This window comes from Mustela lutreola, chromosome 16, assembly GCF_030435805.1.
Source record: "Mustela lutreola isolate mMusLut2 chromosome 16, mMusLut2.pri, whole genome shotgun sequence".
Taxonomy (NCBI): Eukaryota; Metazoa; Chordata; class Mammalia; order Carnivora; family Mustelidae; genus Mustela; species Mustela lutreola.
The window spans coordinates 35,442,789-35,461,265 of NC_081305.1; the positions used below are offsets into that span (position 1 = coordinate 35,442,789).

General features: G+C 46.7%; 1 protein-coding gene across 1 annotated transcript in view; it reads left to right on the forward strand.

Moving 5' to 3' along the window:
- Positions 1-18,477, forward strand: part of NETO2 (neuropilin and tolloid like 2) — a 91,696-nt gene that overhangs the window by 72,987 nt on the left and 232 nt on the right. The window contains exons 10-11 of the transcript XR_009348806.1: positions 10,608-10,941; positions 17,858-17,955. The gene's annotated coding sequence lies outside the window, so the exon portion shown is untranslated. The remainder of the gene's footprint in view (positions 1-10,607; positions 10,942-17,857; positions 17,956-18,477) is intronic.

The window sequence follows — 18,477 nt, forward strand, 5'->3', positions numbered from 1 at the left end:
TTTAGAAATTGATACAGGGCCATTTCGTTTTTCTGTTTCTTCTTGGGTTTGTTCTGGAATTCAAAGAATGTGAACATTTCACTTAAATCAGTCATAATCTCTTTTTTTTATCCTTTAGATTTCGGTAGATCTCTTGTGATGTCTCCTTTTGTTCTTAGTGTAATGTGCTGCCAAAGCAAGCACTCCTCTTTTATTCTTTTTTTTTTTTTTTTTTTTTTTTTTAGTATCAGTATGATTAACATATAGTGTTATATGTTTCAGGTGTACGATATAGTGATTCAACAATTCTACATATCACCCAGCGCTCATGACAAGGGCTCTTCTTAATCTCCATCCCCTATTTCACCCATCCCCCCCACCCATCTCCCCTCTGGTAACCACCAGTTTGTTCTCTAGAGTTAAGAGTCTGTTTCTTGGGGTGCCTGGATGGCTCAGTGGGTTAAAGCCTCTGCCCTCTGCTCGGGTCATGATCCCAGGGTCCTGGGATCGAGCCCCACATCGGGCTCTCTGCTCAGCAGGGAGTCTTCTTCTCCCTCTCTCTCTCTCTCTGCCTGTTGCTCTGCCTATTTGTGATCTCTTTCAAATAAATAAATAAAATCTTTTAAAAAAAAAGATTCTGTTTCTTGGTTTGTCTCTCTATATTTTCCTTTGTTCATTTGTTTTGTTTCTCAAATGCCATATATGACTCAAATCAAATAGTGCTTTGCATGACACTCTTTTGCTCCATTCATGTCCTTGCAAATGGTAGGATTTCATTCTTTTTAATGGCTGAATAATATTCTGTTGTGTATATATACCACATCTTCTTTAGCCATTCATCTATCAATGAGCACTGGGCTGCTTCCATAACTTGGCTATTGTAAATGTTGCTGCTATAAATATAGAGGTGCATGTATCCCTTTGAATTAGTGTTTTTGTATTTTAAGGTAGGTACACACTAGTGCAATTATTGGATCATAGAGTAGTTCTGTTCTTAATTTTTTTAGGAAACTCCATACTGTTTTCCATAGTGGCTGCACCAGTTTCTATTCCCACCATAGTGTAAGAGGGTTCCTTTTTCTCCACATCCTCGTCAACACCTGTTGTTTCTTCTGTTTTTTATTTTAGCCATTTAACTTGGAGAGGTATGAGGTGATATCTCATCATAGTTTTGATTTGCATTTCCCTGAGGATGAGTGATATTGAGCATCTTTTCATGTGTCTGTTGACTATGTCTTCCTTGGAGAAATTTCTGTTCATGCCTTCTGCCCACTTCTTGATTGGATTATTTGTTTTTTGAGTGTTGAGTTGTATCAGTTCTTTATATATTTTGGATACTAACCTTTTATCAGGCATGTCATTTGCAAATATCTTCTATTCAGCATGTTGCCTTTTAATTTTGTTGATTCCTCCTTTGTTCTTGATATTAACAATTTATATCTTCTCTCCTTTTTTCTTTATCAGTCCAGCTAGATTGCAATTTTATTGATTTTTACCAAGGTCCAGCCTTTGATTTAATTGATTTTCTCTATTGTTTGTCTATTTTCTACTTATTGATTTCTACTCCTATAGTTTTGCTTTCTTCATTCTTCTTGATTTCAGTTTAATTTGTTATTGTTCTAGTTTCTTAAGATGGAAGCTTTGACCATTGGCTTTAGACTTTTGTTATTAGCAGTTTCCATTACTGATTTCTATTTTAATTCTTGTGTGGTTAAAAAGCACACCTTGTATGATCTCTGTTATTTTAACTTGTTAAAATTTATTTTACAGCCCAGCATATGGTCTCTCTTGGTAAACATTTCATTTGAAATTTAAAAGAATGCATGCTGGGCGCCTGGGTGGCTCAGTGGGTTTAAGCTGCTGCCTTCGGCTCAGGTCATGATCTCAGGGTCCTGGGATCGAGTCCCACGTCGGGCTCTTTGCTCAGCATGGAGCCTGCTTCCCCCTCTCTCTCTCTCTGCCTGCCTCTCTGCCTACTTGTGATCTCTGTCTGTCAAATAAATAAATAAAATCTTTAAAAAAAAAAAGAATGCATGCTGTATGTTATTGGGTGTAGTGATCTGTAAATATCATTTGGTTCAGTTGATCAATAGTCTTCATTCCATTATTTAAGACTTCTATATATCTACTGATTTTTAAAAAAGATTTATTTATCAGAAAGAGAGAGAGAGATAATGGAGGGTGGGGCAGAGGAAGAGAGAGAGAATCTGGAGCAAACTCTCTGCTAAGCATGGACCCCAGTCCTGGGCTTGATCTCATGATCCTGAGATCATGAGCTGAACGGAAATCAAGAAGAGTCAGTTGCTTAACTGACTGTGCCATCCAGGTGCCTCTATATCTGTTGCTTTTTAATCAATTATTAAGGGAAGTGTTTTGAAATCTTAAACTATATTTGTTCATTTGCCTTGTTTTTTCTTTCACTTCTGTCAGTTTCTATTTCATGTGTTTTGAAGTTCTGTTATATGCATAACTCATATAAGATTATCTTCTTGTTGACTCGATCCCTTTATTGTTATGAAATTATCCAGCTTATCCTTGACAATATAATGATTATAGACCTACACATTGCAACCCAGACAATGCAGACCATTTACGTTTAATATAATTATTGATAATAGTTAGGTTTTAATGTACCATCATGCTATGCGTTTTCTGTGTGTCCTATCTGTCCCATCTGCTCTTTATTTTTTTTCTGTTTCCTGCCTTCTTTTGTATTAGACTGTTTTTTTTTCATTTTTCCATTTTATTTTCACTAAAGGCTTATTAGCTGTTACAGTTTTGCTTCTTTTTTAAGTGGTTGCTCTACGGTTTTCAATACATATCTTTAACTTATACAGTCTACCTTCAAATAATTTTATTTCCCTTTATGTGTAATATATGAACCTTATACCAGTAGCATTCTTTTTCTCCCTTCCATCCTTTCCATTATTATACATATTATACATATTACTTCTATTTATGCTAACAACCCACAATAAATTGTTACTACTTTTAAGTAGTCAACTATTTTTTTATATGTTATTGAAAGGAGATCACTTACATTTACCCACATATTTACTATTTCCTGCACTCTTTCTTTTTGAAAATTCAAGTATCTATTTGGGATCATTTTCTTTTTGCCTGAAGAACTTCCATACAATTTGTAGTATAGGTCTCATGGGGTTTGTCTGAAAAAGTATTTTTGGAAATATGGTTGCTGGTTATATAATTCTAAGGTGACAGATTTTTCTTGTCTTTCAGCATTTTAAAGATGGATTATTATTGTCTTCTGGCTTGCATCATTTCTGGCAGGAAGTCTGTGGCCATTTGTTGTTTCTATATATAATGAGCCTCTTTCTGACTGCTTTTAAGATTTTCTCTTTATCACTTTATCACTGGTGGGGTCCACAACTTCTGCTGACCCCTTAGGGCTCTAGAGAGACCCACTAGGACATTGGTTGGAAGTCTTGATCCTTTTTTGTTCGGATATCACTGGTTGACTGGTTTGCAATGAAGTTATCGTAGTAGCATTTATATTTGCAAATGCCAACAAATCAAGCCAAAAAGTCACTTGCACATTTATATGTATCTTTGTGAATATTCAAAAAATTCCTCTTTCCAATGTTAAGGAAAAACAAAGCCTGCCAAAACAAATTTTACTCATGAACTGTTGCAAACAAAGAAAAGAGACTTGGGTATTGAACTGGGTTCAACTCCAGATACAACATGGACAAGTGAATATTTATCGCCGAGGAGCAGGGTGGGGTCAGTGGATAGAAAATTATAAGGAGAGATTCTAGTAAACAGACTTGAACAGGAAGGCAGGCCGAAGTGACCAGACGTCACCTGGGAGTAATGTAGGGGGATAAGGAAGTTGATCAGAGATTGAGGGTGATCAGATGTCAAGTGTGGGGGGATTCTCTCTAAGCTATTCACAAGATTATTGCTACAACTGGGTGAGGCAGTCCCAAAGAAGACAATCACTAAGGTTAAGGACAATCACCACCTTAGAGGAACCCAACTACAGGGGTAGTTGAGGAGGGGGACTTAATCACGAAGAGCAGCGGAACATACCTCTTCTCAAGTACAATGAAGCATTCCCCAGGATAGGCCACATGTTAGCCATAAAGAAATTCTTAACAAATTTAAGAAGACTGAAATCATACAATCTTTTTCAACTACAATAGACTGAAACTAAAACGAACGGCAGCAGGAAACCTGGAAAATCCACAGAAATGTGGAAATTAACACACAAACAACTATGGGTCAAAGAACTCATAAAGGAAATTACAAAGTAACTTGAGACAAATGAAAATGAAAACACAACCCACCAAAACTTACGGAATGCAGTGAAAGCAGGGCAAAGAGAGACGTTTATAGCCATAAACGCTTACACTAAGAAAGAAGATCTCAGATCAAGTACCTAACTTCACATCTCAAGGAACTAGAAGAAGAACAAACCAAACCCAAAGTTAGCAGAAGAAAGGAAATAATAAAGATTAGAGCAGAGATAAATGAAATAAAGAGTAGGAAAAACATCCTTTTTATTTCTTCTTATGAATTTTAATGAAACTGAAAACCCTGAATTGGTCACAGCTCTCTCAGCATTTCTTTTTTTTTTTTTAATTTTTTATTTTTTATAAACATATATTTTTATCCCCAGTGGTACAGGTCTGTGAATCGCCAGGTTTACACACTTCACAGCATGGGAGCTTAAGTGGGTAGGAGAAGAATCAATGAAACAAGATGGGATTGGGAGGGAGACAAACCACAAGTGACTCTTAATCTCTCTCAGCATTTCTATCCTAGAAAGTACAACACCACAAAGCATATTCCTTCCAGTCCTTCCACCTCCATGATGGAATCTAGACATACCCTAGAACCCATTAAACTAGTCTTGAGCCCTATCCCTGGCTTTTTCTATGATGTTCTTAAAGGAAATCTAAGGATACACTATTCTTGTCCCCCACGTAATATATCGGTGGCTCAAAGAAATTAAAAAAGTACATGTAAGAAAAAACAAATGCTGGATTTATTGGCGCTGAAAGGAATCAAGCCAGAAGGCTTTCAGAAGTATTCTGAGCAGTTTCCTAAAGGAGAGAGGGACAACCTGACGAGAAGGTGGGTGGAACTCCCAGACAATGGGAAGACCGTCTCAGACTGCAGAGGAATCCTCACACTGGCAGTAAGGTGGGAGCCTGTTGTGTCCCTGACTACATGCGACCAACCTTGTTCCTGCACCGCCACCAGACAGAGAGGACTACAAAAGCCTCCCCGGGATGTCCCATTCAACCAGGCATGCTTAAAAAAAATAAAATAAAATAAAATACAAAAGACTGTGATGATAAAGCAAGTAGGATATGGATGCCACATTATTCATTTTGATTGCTCAGAATATGCCAATATACTTTCATACACATCCAAACTCCAGGATCTCACACGATTACACCTTTTCTTAGTGCTGAGCCTGAGATGAAAGGGAATAGAATAAGCTCCGAGGAAACTGGAAGAGATGAAAGGATCACAGTTTCTTCAAATAACTCCAAAGACGTGAGAGACTCAAATTCTGCTTGATGACGTGAATGCTGCAGAGAGCATATCAGCAATCAATAAGACAGAGTGCAACTCCAGAGAGCCTTGAATAAGTAATCAACAACCTCTAGTCCCAGAAGACTGGGGTTCTCTTGATCTTGGTCAGTGTGCTGGGAGTGCTACCCACCTGGGGAGAATGCTCCTTCTCATCAGAGACAGAGTGGACAAAATTACAAATGATTACACACTGCATTCCCACCTTCACAAACAAAACATTTGTATGAATCAGGTCGCTTTGACTTAGAAATGACAACAGCCTAATACAATTCGGTTAAGGGGGGAGGGAGGAGAAAAAAGAAACCTACATGGCTCACCTGGCTGGGAAGAATCCTGATTCACATAATTCAGAAGTTCTGCAAGAACCAAGGATTCAGGGACTGGAACCCAGGACTTGACCCTTGCAGGTTCATCTGTGTGTGTGTCTACTCTTTTTTTTTTTTTTTTTTAAGATTTTATTTATTTGACAGAGAGAGATCACAAGCAGGCAGAGAGAGAGGAGGAAGCAGGCTCCCCGCTGAGCAGAGAGCCCAATTTGGGGCTCGATCCCAGGACTCTGAGATCATGACCTGAGCCGAAGGCAGTGGCTTAACCCACTGAGCCACCCAGGCGCCCCTGTGTCTACTCTCTTGATACCAAGCTCATTCTCTCTCCCTGCAAGCAGGTTTCCTCTGCATGGCAAGTACATGTTGACATCCTTCCAGTACCTTGATTCCAAAGACAAAGTTGGAGGAAGAATCTAATGGGCTCAGCTGAGATCACTTGCCCATTACTGAACCACGTTCTGAGGCAGCGGGTTGGAATATTCTCTTTGACTAGACCTGGACTGATCACCTACTCTGTGGATTAGGAGAAGCAGGCCCAGGAGATGTGTCCCTGCCCTCTTCAAAGCACTGAGTGTGGGATGAGACTTTTCCGAAGGAAAAGCGGGTAAGAAGGGGAGAGCAGTCATCTCTGCGCTGCTGTGGGCCAGCGCGATGCTTCCACGCACTCCGCCTCTATCCTCCACACTTGTGCCCAGATCGTTCCGTACCATCTCCTGGATGTTAGATTTGCTTTTAAGGCATGGAGTGACTTTAAAAAAAAAAAAATTACTCCCCAAGACACAGGATGGTACCCCAAGGCCAGGATTGAGGTGAGAAGTTGTCTAAGGAATTCAGGGAAATAATTGGGCCAGACAGCATGGCAGCGTGGACAGGGCATCAGATGTTAATAAAATTAAAGTTTTGTTGATCATTTACCAAGATTTATTAAGTACTTACTGTATCACAAATGTCAATCTGCCTTTTCTCCAGAATAGGTGACGGTTAGGGAGGCTAATCAACCTTGAAAGGTCACATAGCTCCCACCTGGCTATGTGACCTACCACCTCCCGAGCCCATTCTCTCCACAAGTTTGCTGCGTGGCCTCCCCAGCTAAACTAGGTGTCAAAAGACTTGGATCTAAAATATAAATGGGTGGGTGTATTGGGGTGGGTACTTTTCACTTTCACATACTTTTTAGATTTTCTTTCATGAACATATGTTACTTCTATAATTAAAAAAAACAAAAATGTATTGTCCAGGAAACGGAGAAGCCTAAGGCTATTCCTGTGAATCTACGGTTCAGTCACTCACCAACACTGACAACCTGTCTTTCCCCCGCTGGGCTTCTGACTTCCAGGTCACATTTACGGTTGCTGACATCTCAGATTTCCTGGGAATTTGTCTGACCAAGGAGGGGATCCGTTTCTGGAACTAAAGGTTGGAAGGCTAGACCCATGAGTGCTAATGTAAAATAAGGGGGAATCAGGTCAGGGTAGCTCAGGAAGCCAAAAAGTTTCAGGTATATAGTCCAACACCTGGGGAGAGGACAGCAACCCAATGGGAAGGACGAGTTGACAATAGATCAAGCAAGACAACCCAGTCAGTGCCGGGAAAGACTCCCATCGAGTCAGCACAGAAGATGAGAGTGTGAACAGCTACACCCCTTTCATTTGGGGACCACCCCCCCCCTTCCCACTGCAGGCAGACTGTCAAGGAGGCTGTCTCTCCTGGGCCTCGTGTTAGAAGGACTAAGGACAGAGGAAGCAAATTCTTCCTTATCAGGACACCTCATTGTTTCTGATACCACATTCCCAGCGCTGTGCTCTTCCCATCCGTCCCAAAGAGCGCTCTTCCACTTCTCCAGTTGTTTGTAATGTAGCCAAAGTCAGCTTCTCTTGTGTGTAACCAGAGAACCCTAATAGATACAGCTGTCTCTCTTTATGTGGATAATATAACTTTGCTCTGTCCATTTTAGGTCAATAATTATTTCCTGAGTCCCGCTAAATGCCAAGATCTGTGCTGAGCACTGCCACACATACCAAGAGAGAAAATCCATAGGTGCAGAATAAGCCCCCTGGGACCCAGTGTTTAGTAACACCTGAGTATCCAGTGGGGTGGCTGACAATGGGGGGCTGATACCGGATCCAGCTGGAGTCCCTGACAAGCTGGCCAGCTCACCACGAGGTTTATCGCCACTATGGTCAGATCCTAGCATCCAGCCTGGGCCACAGTGTATGGCCGAAACCATAGGCTTTTGGCCCCACCTCCCATCCCATACCTGACTGTGGCTCCCTCTCCCTCATGTTCTCTCCGGCTTCCATCTCATACCTGTGCTTGAGGCTGCCGCTCTCCCTGGACGGGCTTCCGACTTCCCTCTCCTACTGTGATTTGAATTTTCATTCTGCCGTTCATTCAACAAAAATTAAGTTACCAACTGCCAGGCATAAAGGACCCCATTGTGAATTAGACAGACGTGGTCCCTGTCCTCATGAACATAGAAGCTCTTAGAGAAGGCTTGTGTTAAACAAGCAGTTTTTTTTAAAGTGATGAGTGATGCAGAAGAATCAGAAGGACCAGCAGGAGCACAGGGCAAGGTCCTAAAGTCTAGAGCTTGGGAAAGGCCTCCACGAACAGAAATGAGTTTGAACACATGATGACCTCAAAGCAGAACATTCTGGGTCCACAGGTCCTAGGAGACCCCGGGTGGCTGTCGTGCACTTTGGGTTGTGTAGACTTCTCCCACCCAGACTCAACACCGTGCTTAGGATCCCAGCAACACAGACCTGAGGGCCCCGTCCTCAGTCAGTTCACCTTGAACGTGAAACAGACACAAACAAGTTTGTCATCCAGGACATCAGGCCAGCCGAAGAGACGAGAGTGGCCTCGGCAGAACACAAGAAAGTTTATCAAAGGTCAATAATGGCCTGCTATCCTTGGTGGTGCCTCACGGGGCACAGTGTCAGAGAAAGGTCAGCTTGGTTGTCCAAGAAGGCTTCATCCAGCACCTTACAGCTAAGAAATGAGTCGTAGATATTTGTTGATTGTTTGGTGATTGTTCCAAGGGCTGGGCCACAAAACCAGGCAGTGTCTTAACTGAGGCAGGCGTGACACAGAGCACTGGGCCACAGAACGGGGTGAGAGGCCCGGAGCGCAGGCGGAAATGGAGGGGAAACCCTGGCGTGGGAAATCTGCTTGACCGTTCACCCGCCTCCGTCTCTTCCCCCGCCTGGTTTCTCTTATGCAGCCAACCTGCTCCTTGTTCTCTCCACCCCTCCTCCCTCGGGGCACAGCCTTTTCTCCTCTTCTGACAATGCTGACCCCTGTCTTCTTGTCTGCCCTCTCCTCTGTTCACAGCTCACTGTCCCCCTCTAGCTGTTTAATAGAAGGGAACGTGTCCAGGGCGCCTGGGTGGTGGCTCAGGCGGTTACGCGTCTGGCTCAGGCCGTTTCGCGTCTGACTCTTGATTTTGGCTCAGGTCATGATCTCAGGGTGGTGAGACCGAGTCCCACCGATGTTGGGCTCCATGGTGGGTGTGGAGCCTGCTTAAGATTCTTCCTTTCCCTCTCCTTCTGGCCCCCCCCTCCAAAAAAAGAAAGGAATGTATCTATTCAAACCCAGCAGGGGCATCAGACGTGGGAAAGAAGGGGGTAGGATAGTGAGGAAAGGCGCTGGATGCAGATCTGTGCTCTTATCCTGACTCCGTCCTTGATTTTCTGTAAGACTTTAGGTAAGCCCCTTGACCTCTCCTCTCCTACTGAAAACACAAATACAATGTTCCCTGCCCTGCCTAGACTGGTGGCAGAGACAGGTTCTCATGGAGTGTAGACACTGGGACACATAAGGTGGGAGGGACTCTTCATTCCAGGAGGGCAGGACAGGGACCAGATAATCCCCAGGAGCTGATCCCTGGAGCTGGGTCAGTCACCAGTCATAGGGCATCACTGACCGGCCGCAGCCAGGACAGACGGAATATAAGCCACACACACACCCTGGTACCTGACCTTCATGATTCTCACTGTCCGAAGCAGACTGACATATAGGAAGCCAAGTCTCAGACAAGGTCCTAAATCAGCCTGGTCTGCCACACCTGCCCAGCTCAACTGCCCTTCAGGAAGAGGTGTGAGCCCAGAGGGCAGAATAAAGAAGTTTCAGATCCCCAAGGACTGAGCTCCTGAAACCGAACTGTAACTGCAGTTAGAGTGGCAGAGTGGCCTGGATTTGCAGTCAGGCCGGGCTATCTAAGGATAGAAACCACCCCCCCACCCCCGCCCGAGGGTTGGCTACACGTGCTCAGGCTCCCACACAGTCTGGAAGCAACTACCACCCAGCTGCTCTGCCCCCGGCAAGGAGGCCCAGAAAGCAGCCCAGCCAGAGCCCAGGAGGACAGTGGCTCTTTACAGCCTGGATCTAAAATGCAGCTCAGGCCTTGGGGCCTGGGGGAAGTTCATTCTCCCTCTACCCAGAGTTTTAGGGGATGGAAAAGCTTGAAATGGGGAGTTGCTTGTGTCTCATAACCAGGCCTTCTGGTGGTTAAATACTGTGATTATTATTCCTGCCTGGAATAGCCCTTTGAGAGACTGTAAACGAGCAGCCCCCTGATTTGTTTGTTTGTTTAATATTTTTTTCTTATTCACCCCACTCCCCTTCACTCCTCTTTGCCCATTCCCTCTGGGGGCCGTCTGTTTGTTCTCTGCATTTATGGGTCTGTTTCTGCTCTTCTTTGTTTGTGTTGTCAAACCTGTTTCATTTGGCCAGTGGACGACCGCTGCTTTCCTGTGAACTCGAGTGCCCTTGGGCTTTCTCCAGGGCCGTCAGCCCACCACCTGCATAGAGCTGCCTGTGCTCAGCTTCACTACCTGCCCCGGCCCCCGAGGACCTGAGATTGCAACCCCAGAGGCAGGCGCTGTCCATTTGCACTCTTACCCACCCAGGCCAGCAGGAGCGATGGCGCGAGTGTGAGAAGTGAGACCCTGGTGCCCACCAGCAGGCTCAGCCCGAGCGCCTTCCCACAGTCCTGTTGTCACCTGGGATCCCCCTGCCGGAGATTCGCCCTTGAGGGCAGATGCAAGCTCCCTCAGGGAAGGAGGAGGTAGGTATATTCTTCACTAACAGCCTGGTACAAATTGATTAATCAAATATCAAAAGAGAGAAAGGAAGGAAATTGGCATCTACACAGAGTTCACCCCATGCTAAGCACTGGATAGACCATCCCAGCTGGCTTTCCCAACAACCCCGTAAGGTAGAGATTATCCCCACTCTGCAGACTAGAAAATCAAAATAAATTAATGTCCCCTGAACTGGAGAGAAAATGAAGCACAAGCTGGTTTTTAAACCCAGATCTGCATGCAGAGCTGCATACTTTCCTGTACCCACACCCTGAGTGCTCACTCTGTTTTGAGCAGATGACTTGACCCAGCCTCTGTCCTCACCCAGCTCCCAGGTGAGCAAAAAGGTATTTTAGCAGATGCAAGCGGCGTGAACTCTTGCCTCTCTTCCCTCGCCTGGAACTCAGGCAGGGATTTTTCAAAGAGTGGCAGCTACCATGGGCAGGACAGGGGATGATTTTAGGTGAAATGCAACATGAACTATTTTGTTGCAATAGTTATATATTTAATATAAAAATCCAGCCAGTTCATCAAATGCGTGGTTTCACAGATATTGTTTCAGATGAGACCACAATAGCTGGCTATGTGAGGGCTGAGGAAAAGCCAGGAGACTAGAGAGGAAATTGCTCTACAGAACCCAGGGGCACCCCTGTGGCCTTTTCAGGCATGAACCCAGAGATAGAGCGTCACACTCAGTCTTCTCTGGGCACCTGCTGAAAACAAGGCCTCTTGTTCAAGTCCACCTCTGGCTTATTCCTGGCCACACCAGGTGACGCAGGCCTATTTCCCAGCCCATGTCTTAGGTCTGCTGATGCATCTCAAGGAGAGTGGCCACGTCTCTCAGGCACCACATCAGATACAACACAGAGCAAGAGGGACCGAGACGGGGCAGGAAGGACCCATTTCTACTCTGTACACTGCCCAAAGGTGTCCACAGAGGCTCCCCACTCCTGGTTCCAGAACCCCCTCCAGAACACACATGCACACACACCCAGCCCATCATTACCTCCTTGGTGACCTCAACACAATTAGGGCAGCATTCCAGGAATTAGATACTCATTGGAAAGGAAAATAGCCATAAAAGATTAAGAGTAATTTTCTTGACGAGAGTGCATCAGGAGGCAAAGGTCATAGTTAATTAAAAGAAGAAAGTGGGGCCTTCTCTGGGCTGGGGCTTCACCACCCAAATCAACTCCAGTGACCCATAAGCTGAGTCTCCCAAGCCCTCTGTGGGTTCCTCCCTTCTGGAGTGCCACACTTCCTTAAGGAGGAGGACTAAGGAGCTAGAGGACAGCCAGAGGGACAGAGAAGCAAAGAGGATGCCCCTTACCCAGTCAACTCAGAGGCCACACCCTCAGAACAAGATGAGCTGGTGTTTCTTGAGTCCTTGCCTCACAAGGCCACAGACCGACTTCTCAGCCATTATGCGGATCTCCTTACTTAACTCCCACAAGACCCTGTGGGGTAGGTTCTGGTGTTTCCATTCCCCTTTACAGACAAAGGAACCAAGGCTCAGATGGGATAAATGGTCTGCCCCAGGTCCCACCAGTGAGAGAAGTTCTACGTCCTGTTGAGATTTTGGAAGCTCTAAGAAGGCCTAAGCGTGAAATTGCACTATTAGGAACTCAATTCCTTCATTTGGAGACCAAACTCATAAAAAACAGTCTCCTAAAATGCACGCAGTAGCCCCATTTCCCATCCCTAAGACCTCCAGGCTCAGCATAGATGGAGTTAGGGCACAAAAGCAACTGGGGACTGCGTTATCCAGATACCACATGACCCTAGGACTTCACATCACCTGGGGAGGGCAGCCTGAGAGCGGAGATACCAGGGAAGTTGTGGAAGGTGAGCCAAAGACCCTGCACGCTGGATGCCAGAATGGTGGCCCCACTAATCTCCCAGGATTTGCAGGAGTCTTCCCCAACCAGGGCCAGTCATGACTTTCACTGGCCACCTGCCTCCTTGCAAACAGACAATATGCCTTCAGTGCATAGGGAGTTGGGGTAAGGGCTGGGGTGTGTGTGAGTGAGTGAGTGAGTGTGTGTGTGTGTGTGTGTGTGTGTGTGTGTGTATTCACTGCAGCGGGTTCTGGAACCGGGAGTGGGGAGCCTCTGTGGACGCCCTCTGGGCAGTGTACAGGGTAGAAGTGAGTCTTTCCTGCCCCCTTTGGCCCCCTTGGCCTCTGTACCAGGAAGAGACTCCCAGAAATGTAGTTCATTAGTCATAAGCACGGCCTGTGTTCTCTCCAACTGTAAGGAAGGCAGGGACCGTGTGCTATTCATCTCTATATTCCTCATGCCCAATGGGGATGTGATTTGGGTGAAGTAGGGTGCACCCAAAGACTTGAAAACAAAGAGGAAGTTCACTCTCTGAGAGTTAAACTATGAAATTTTCTCAGAGCAAAGCAGAATCAATGCATTGTCTGCCCATCAAGAGATGGACCCTCAGTCAGGAAGACCCATCAGAAACTGATGACAAGTGCTAATAACATGTCTAAAGACAGGATGTCTCTGTCACAGGGGGTTGGCTGGCTCCGAAAGCAACCAAGACAGACCATGCCCTCCTGAGCAGTGTCCAGTGGAATCGGGGCCCAATTTCAGTTAATTAAAGGAAGAAATGCCTGACCTGAGGTGTTCTGGAGGATGTCAGGGCCACACCGGGAATGGGGGCTGCCTCAGCCAACCATCTCCCAATGCACAAGTCATTGGCATTGCCGTGTGTCCACAAACCCTTCTGAAAACCAGACCTGCCACATCACACCAGCCAGCAGGGAAAAAAGGCGCTGGCCAAGCCACACAGACCTCTGCCTGCCGGTTAGACTTCTCACTGATGTCTAATCAATGAATGTAGGATTCTACCACAGTGTTCTAGGACTCTAGGGTTGGGTTAGCTTCCCTGAGTCCTGTGTCCTCAGAAGGGCTAACCACGTACAGACTTTCAGCCCAGGGAACCAGGGTTGGACTAGGAACTAGTGAATCTACCAAGGGAAGAACCACCCCTCAGTGCACGCAGTGCACTAGAAACTTCTTCCTGAAACAGAGACTTTGGCCCATCCGAGGAGGCGCTCCCCCAAGCTCTCTGTGGCCACACCCGACCTCCAGGCATGCCAGAGCCAAGGCCAGCTCCTCTCCCGGGACCTGGCAGGGCCTCTGGAACCCTTCCATCCTTTTATTTCTCCTTCGACCTCTTCTCGGATTATTGTTAAATTTATTTTTATCAATTGATTTTTTTTTTAACAATGGTAAAAAGAATCAAAATAACTGGTTAAAAAAAATTCAAGCAGCTTTCTGAGGTAGAAGACAAAAAGGAGAGGTCTCGGGATGCCTGGGTGGCTCAGTTGGTTAAGCAGCTGCCTTCGGCTCAGGTCATGATCCCAGCGTCCTGGGATCGAGTCCCACATCGGGCTCCTTGCTCAGCGGGGAGCCTGCTTCTCCCTCTGACTCTGCCTGCCATTCTGTCTGCCTGTGCTCGCTCTCTCCCCCTCTCTCTCTCTGATAAATAAATAAAAATCTTTAAAAAAAAAAAAAAGTAACAAAAAGGAGAGGTCTCCCTTCCCCAAGCCGCTCAGCCTCACCCTCCCGCAAGTCAGCTCCGGGCTTGGCTGCCCGACCCTGTCCCGCTCACAGACATCAGCTTGCACAAATGCCACTGAGTGCACACGGCAACCCCCTCAGCACAGGACAATGGACCCGATCGGTCCCCCACCAGAGGGGCATCTAGGGCCTTTACCTGTGTCTTTCCACCTGGAGATGGAGATAGGGCCTCCTGGCTGCTGTGTCTCCGAGGGAGGGAGCTGACTGGGGTGGCTTGATGGCTTTTTCTAAATGTCAGTAAATCACAAATTTCTGCCTGATTCACCGGGATAGATTCAGTCACCTCATGAGCTCCAGTCCGAAGAAACGTAGCCCCGACCCAGCGTCATGCTCTTCCCACGGCAGTTGCCAAGTGTAAAACCCCAGTGGGAGGCATCTGAGGAGGGGGGCAGGAGGGGTGGGGGTGAGGACAGTATTCTCTGGAGCTTTCTAGGAGCTAACTCACTGGTGGTGGGGGCTGGCTTCTGGTCCCAGTCCTGTTCTGACCGTGACCTGAGTGTGACCTTGGAGGAATCACTTTCCCTCTTTTTACCTCAGTTTCCCCATCTTTGCTAACAACATTGGCTGAACTCACTGGGGTTAGTGCTTGACTTGTAATAGGACTTTGAGTCCTAACACTCATTCTGTAAGGTAGATACTTACTGTTAATTGTCCCTTTTTTCCTTATGGATTTAGAAACCAGAAGCATGGAGGGGTTAAAGAATGTCCCTACAGATCACACGAGGAGCCATGGCAGAGCCACGGTCTGAGCCTTGGCAGCCTAACGGCAGCCCCTGTGTGCCAACTCCCTGCGGTACATGCTTCAGGCTGTCCCCTCAGGAGGCCAGACTGGAGGCACTCTGTGGTCCAGTAGGAGCCTGGGGCCAACTTTTTACAAAGGACTTAGGATATGGGGAGGAGAGAGATCCCGGAGAGCACCTGCTAGATTCCTGACATTTAGGGAGGCCCGGGAGTAGGGGAAGAAGGCAAGGAGTCTCTTCATGCTGATTTACGGAGTGGGAGCCCCCAGAGTCATGGTCACAGGTTGGGATCCAGAGCCAAGGCCAGGCTCTTCCCTCCAATCCCAAGATGACCATGGCCTCCTCTTTCTCAAAAATTCAAAGTCCCAAATAACCAGTTCTGCCAGTCCTGCCCAGCACACAGGGGCAGCATGATTGAGCCCCGTGCAACACTAGTGTTTTTGCTTGGGTGTCAGCTAAAGACTCAGCTTCCACTTATTTTCCCTTCCCTATGGTTCCCCTGCAGGGCGTGGGACCTACAGACCCCCCACTGCCAGCGGACCGTCAAAACTAGAGGTCTGCCCTGCTATCTCCCATCCTCCCAGACATGGCTAGAAAGGGAAGCCCCAGGAAACCCTGGATGCCATGGTGAGGAAGGGACAAGCCTGCAGTCTCTCTCACACCACATACTTCCCCGGGCAACCCCAGGCAAGGTCCTAGCTTAGGCCTTGTGGTTTCAAAAGACAGAAACCCAAATCTAGCCAGCTCAAAGAAAAAGAGTTCTACTGCAAGGAGTTTCTTACCAGCCATGTGCCTCAGGGACCGTTAGAAGGAAGGACTCAAATACCACAGGGGGGCGCCTGGGTGGCTCAGTGGTTAAGCCGCTGCCTTCGGCTCAGGTCATGATCTCGGGGTCCTGGGATCGAGTCCCGCATCGGGCTCTCTGCTCAGCAGGGAGCCTGCTTCCTCCTCTCTCTCTCTCTGCCTGCCTCTCTGCCTACTTGTGATTTCTCTCTGTCGAATAAATAAATAAAATCTTTAAAAAAAAAAAATACCACAGGGTCCTGCCCACCCCTCCTCGCCCCATCACTGCATCTGCCTTCCTGACTTCTTCCACGTGGGAATAACGGTGCTGCCCTGGTGCCAGCCATCACCAGAGGGGGACTTTTCCCCTGCCTTCGTTCTGACATGACAAATCCCAGAGAGGGGCTTTGATTGGCCAAGCTCAGGCCAGCTGCCCATTCCTGGCCCAATCATGTCTGCCAAGGGCCACGTGACAAAGGCAGAGCCACGGGCCCCGTGTGTCCGATCATTCCCAGAGAAAGAGATTCACTAGGGACCAGGAAGCCACTCCAGCTGGTGTCTGTTGCACCTCTCAGACAATTTCCTCACCAGTGGATGAGGCTGATGTCACTGCCTAGTGGGTGGCTGTGAGTTATTGTTGAGATAGTATGTATGTAAAGTGTTGGTGCCTGGAAGAAACTCAACAAATGTTAACTTTAGGATTGTTGCTGTTGCTGTTAATAGGATTTGTTCTGGCCTGGGGAGAACTGAGGTTCCCGCTGAGAAAGTCCTGCCTGAGGCTGGTTCTCCTGAGACCATGCCCTGGTCACGACTTCCTGCACACAGCCACCCCTGAGGCAGGCAGAGATGCCCTCCCCAGCTGCACACAACTCCCAGACCTCAGCTTCACCGTCCATCAAATAGGACAATAATCCGGACTTGCCTTCCTCTGCTACAGTTGGTGAGGAACAAGCAGGGTGACATGAGTAGAAGGGAAAATTGCGAAGTCTTATTAGCAGTTTATTATTGCTGTTATTAATTATCATCTCCAGAAAACTGCTGGGATTATGAGCCTGTGTTTTCTTCACCATTACAACGGGGAAAGCCAAGCAGACTTAATTTGCTAATGCCAACTACTAAATTATGCAAAACCAGATCTGCTAATGAATTTTCCCCCTCTGGCTGCGGATGCTGATTAGTTTTTTTCTGGTGCCTTGTTGGAAGGAGAAAGGGGGAAGGAGCCCCGGTGTTCATTGTTGCTTCTCCACATCCGTCAGCCATCTGCCTGCACATGCCCCTTCACAAGGGCCTCATAAGATGTGACTCCCCATCCTAAGAGGCATCCAGGGGAAATAGACATTTTGGTGACATAAGGTAGTTCTTGTCTTTTTCAGTTTGGAGAGAACCAAATAGTTCGTCTCATCAGGAACAGAAAGGCCACTCTGAATTAATGAAAGCCTGCAAATGACTTCTCTCTCTGCTCTATTTCTGATGACTATTTATAGATCCAAGTTCCCTCGTTGCAAATGAGGGACACTTTCCTCCTCCCCCGTGCTCCACTGCTCCTGCCCCAGCTCCTGGAGGATGACGGTCATTGGGGAAGCTTGGAGGAGGCTTTGGGTGTTAGAACTCACATACCCACACCCTCTCATCAGCTCCCTCCTGAGGAGAGCAGCTTCCTCCCCTCCTGTGCCTGTGAGCTCTTCCAGGGCCCGGCTGGGTCTTCAGGCCCAGGACAGGCCTCATAGCCGTATGTTAGTTGTAGTATTTCATGGCAAGTTAAGAAACACTTTTGCATTTCTCAGGCCAAAGAACGTAAATTACCTGAAGATCCAAGGAGCTTACTGATGAGAAGAAAGGGCTAAAGCAATTTTTCCAGCTTTGTAACAGCCTGGGGACCCAGGTGAGAGAAACTGTATTTTTAGGGCACAAATCTTCCCCATGGGTTTTTTTAGGCCACGTAGTTCAAATTCCGTGGCACTCACTGTGTGACCTTGCACAAGTTTCCTAATCTCTCTGGGTTAATTTATTCTGCGAAATGTATCTCACGGAAGCTTCCTATAACCCAGATGCCAGTTGAAGCCATTCTGTTCTTTGAAATTTAAATTAAGTTTGTGGGGGTCTCAGATCTCTTGTCCATGAGAAATCTGATATTTGCCCCCACAAATGACTCCTGGGGGATGGTGGCCCTCAGGGTCTACTCCTGCCACTTCTGGCATCTGAAGTTTCAGTGAGACTCCTGCCTCACTCCCCAGCCTGTTCTTGTGTCTCTGCTGAGAGCTGACCCCAACATGCAACTCAGCCCCTCCCTAAACACTCCCACCCATGATCTTTACTGAAGCGGAGGTAGGGGGAAAAGAGGTGTCCACTGTCCATCACAAATAACCATTTATGGATTAAGTGATTTTGTAAGGTATGTGTGTGT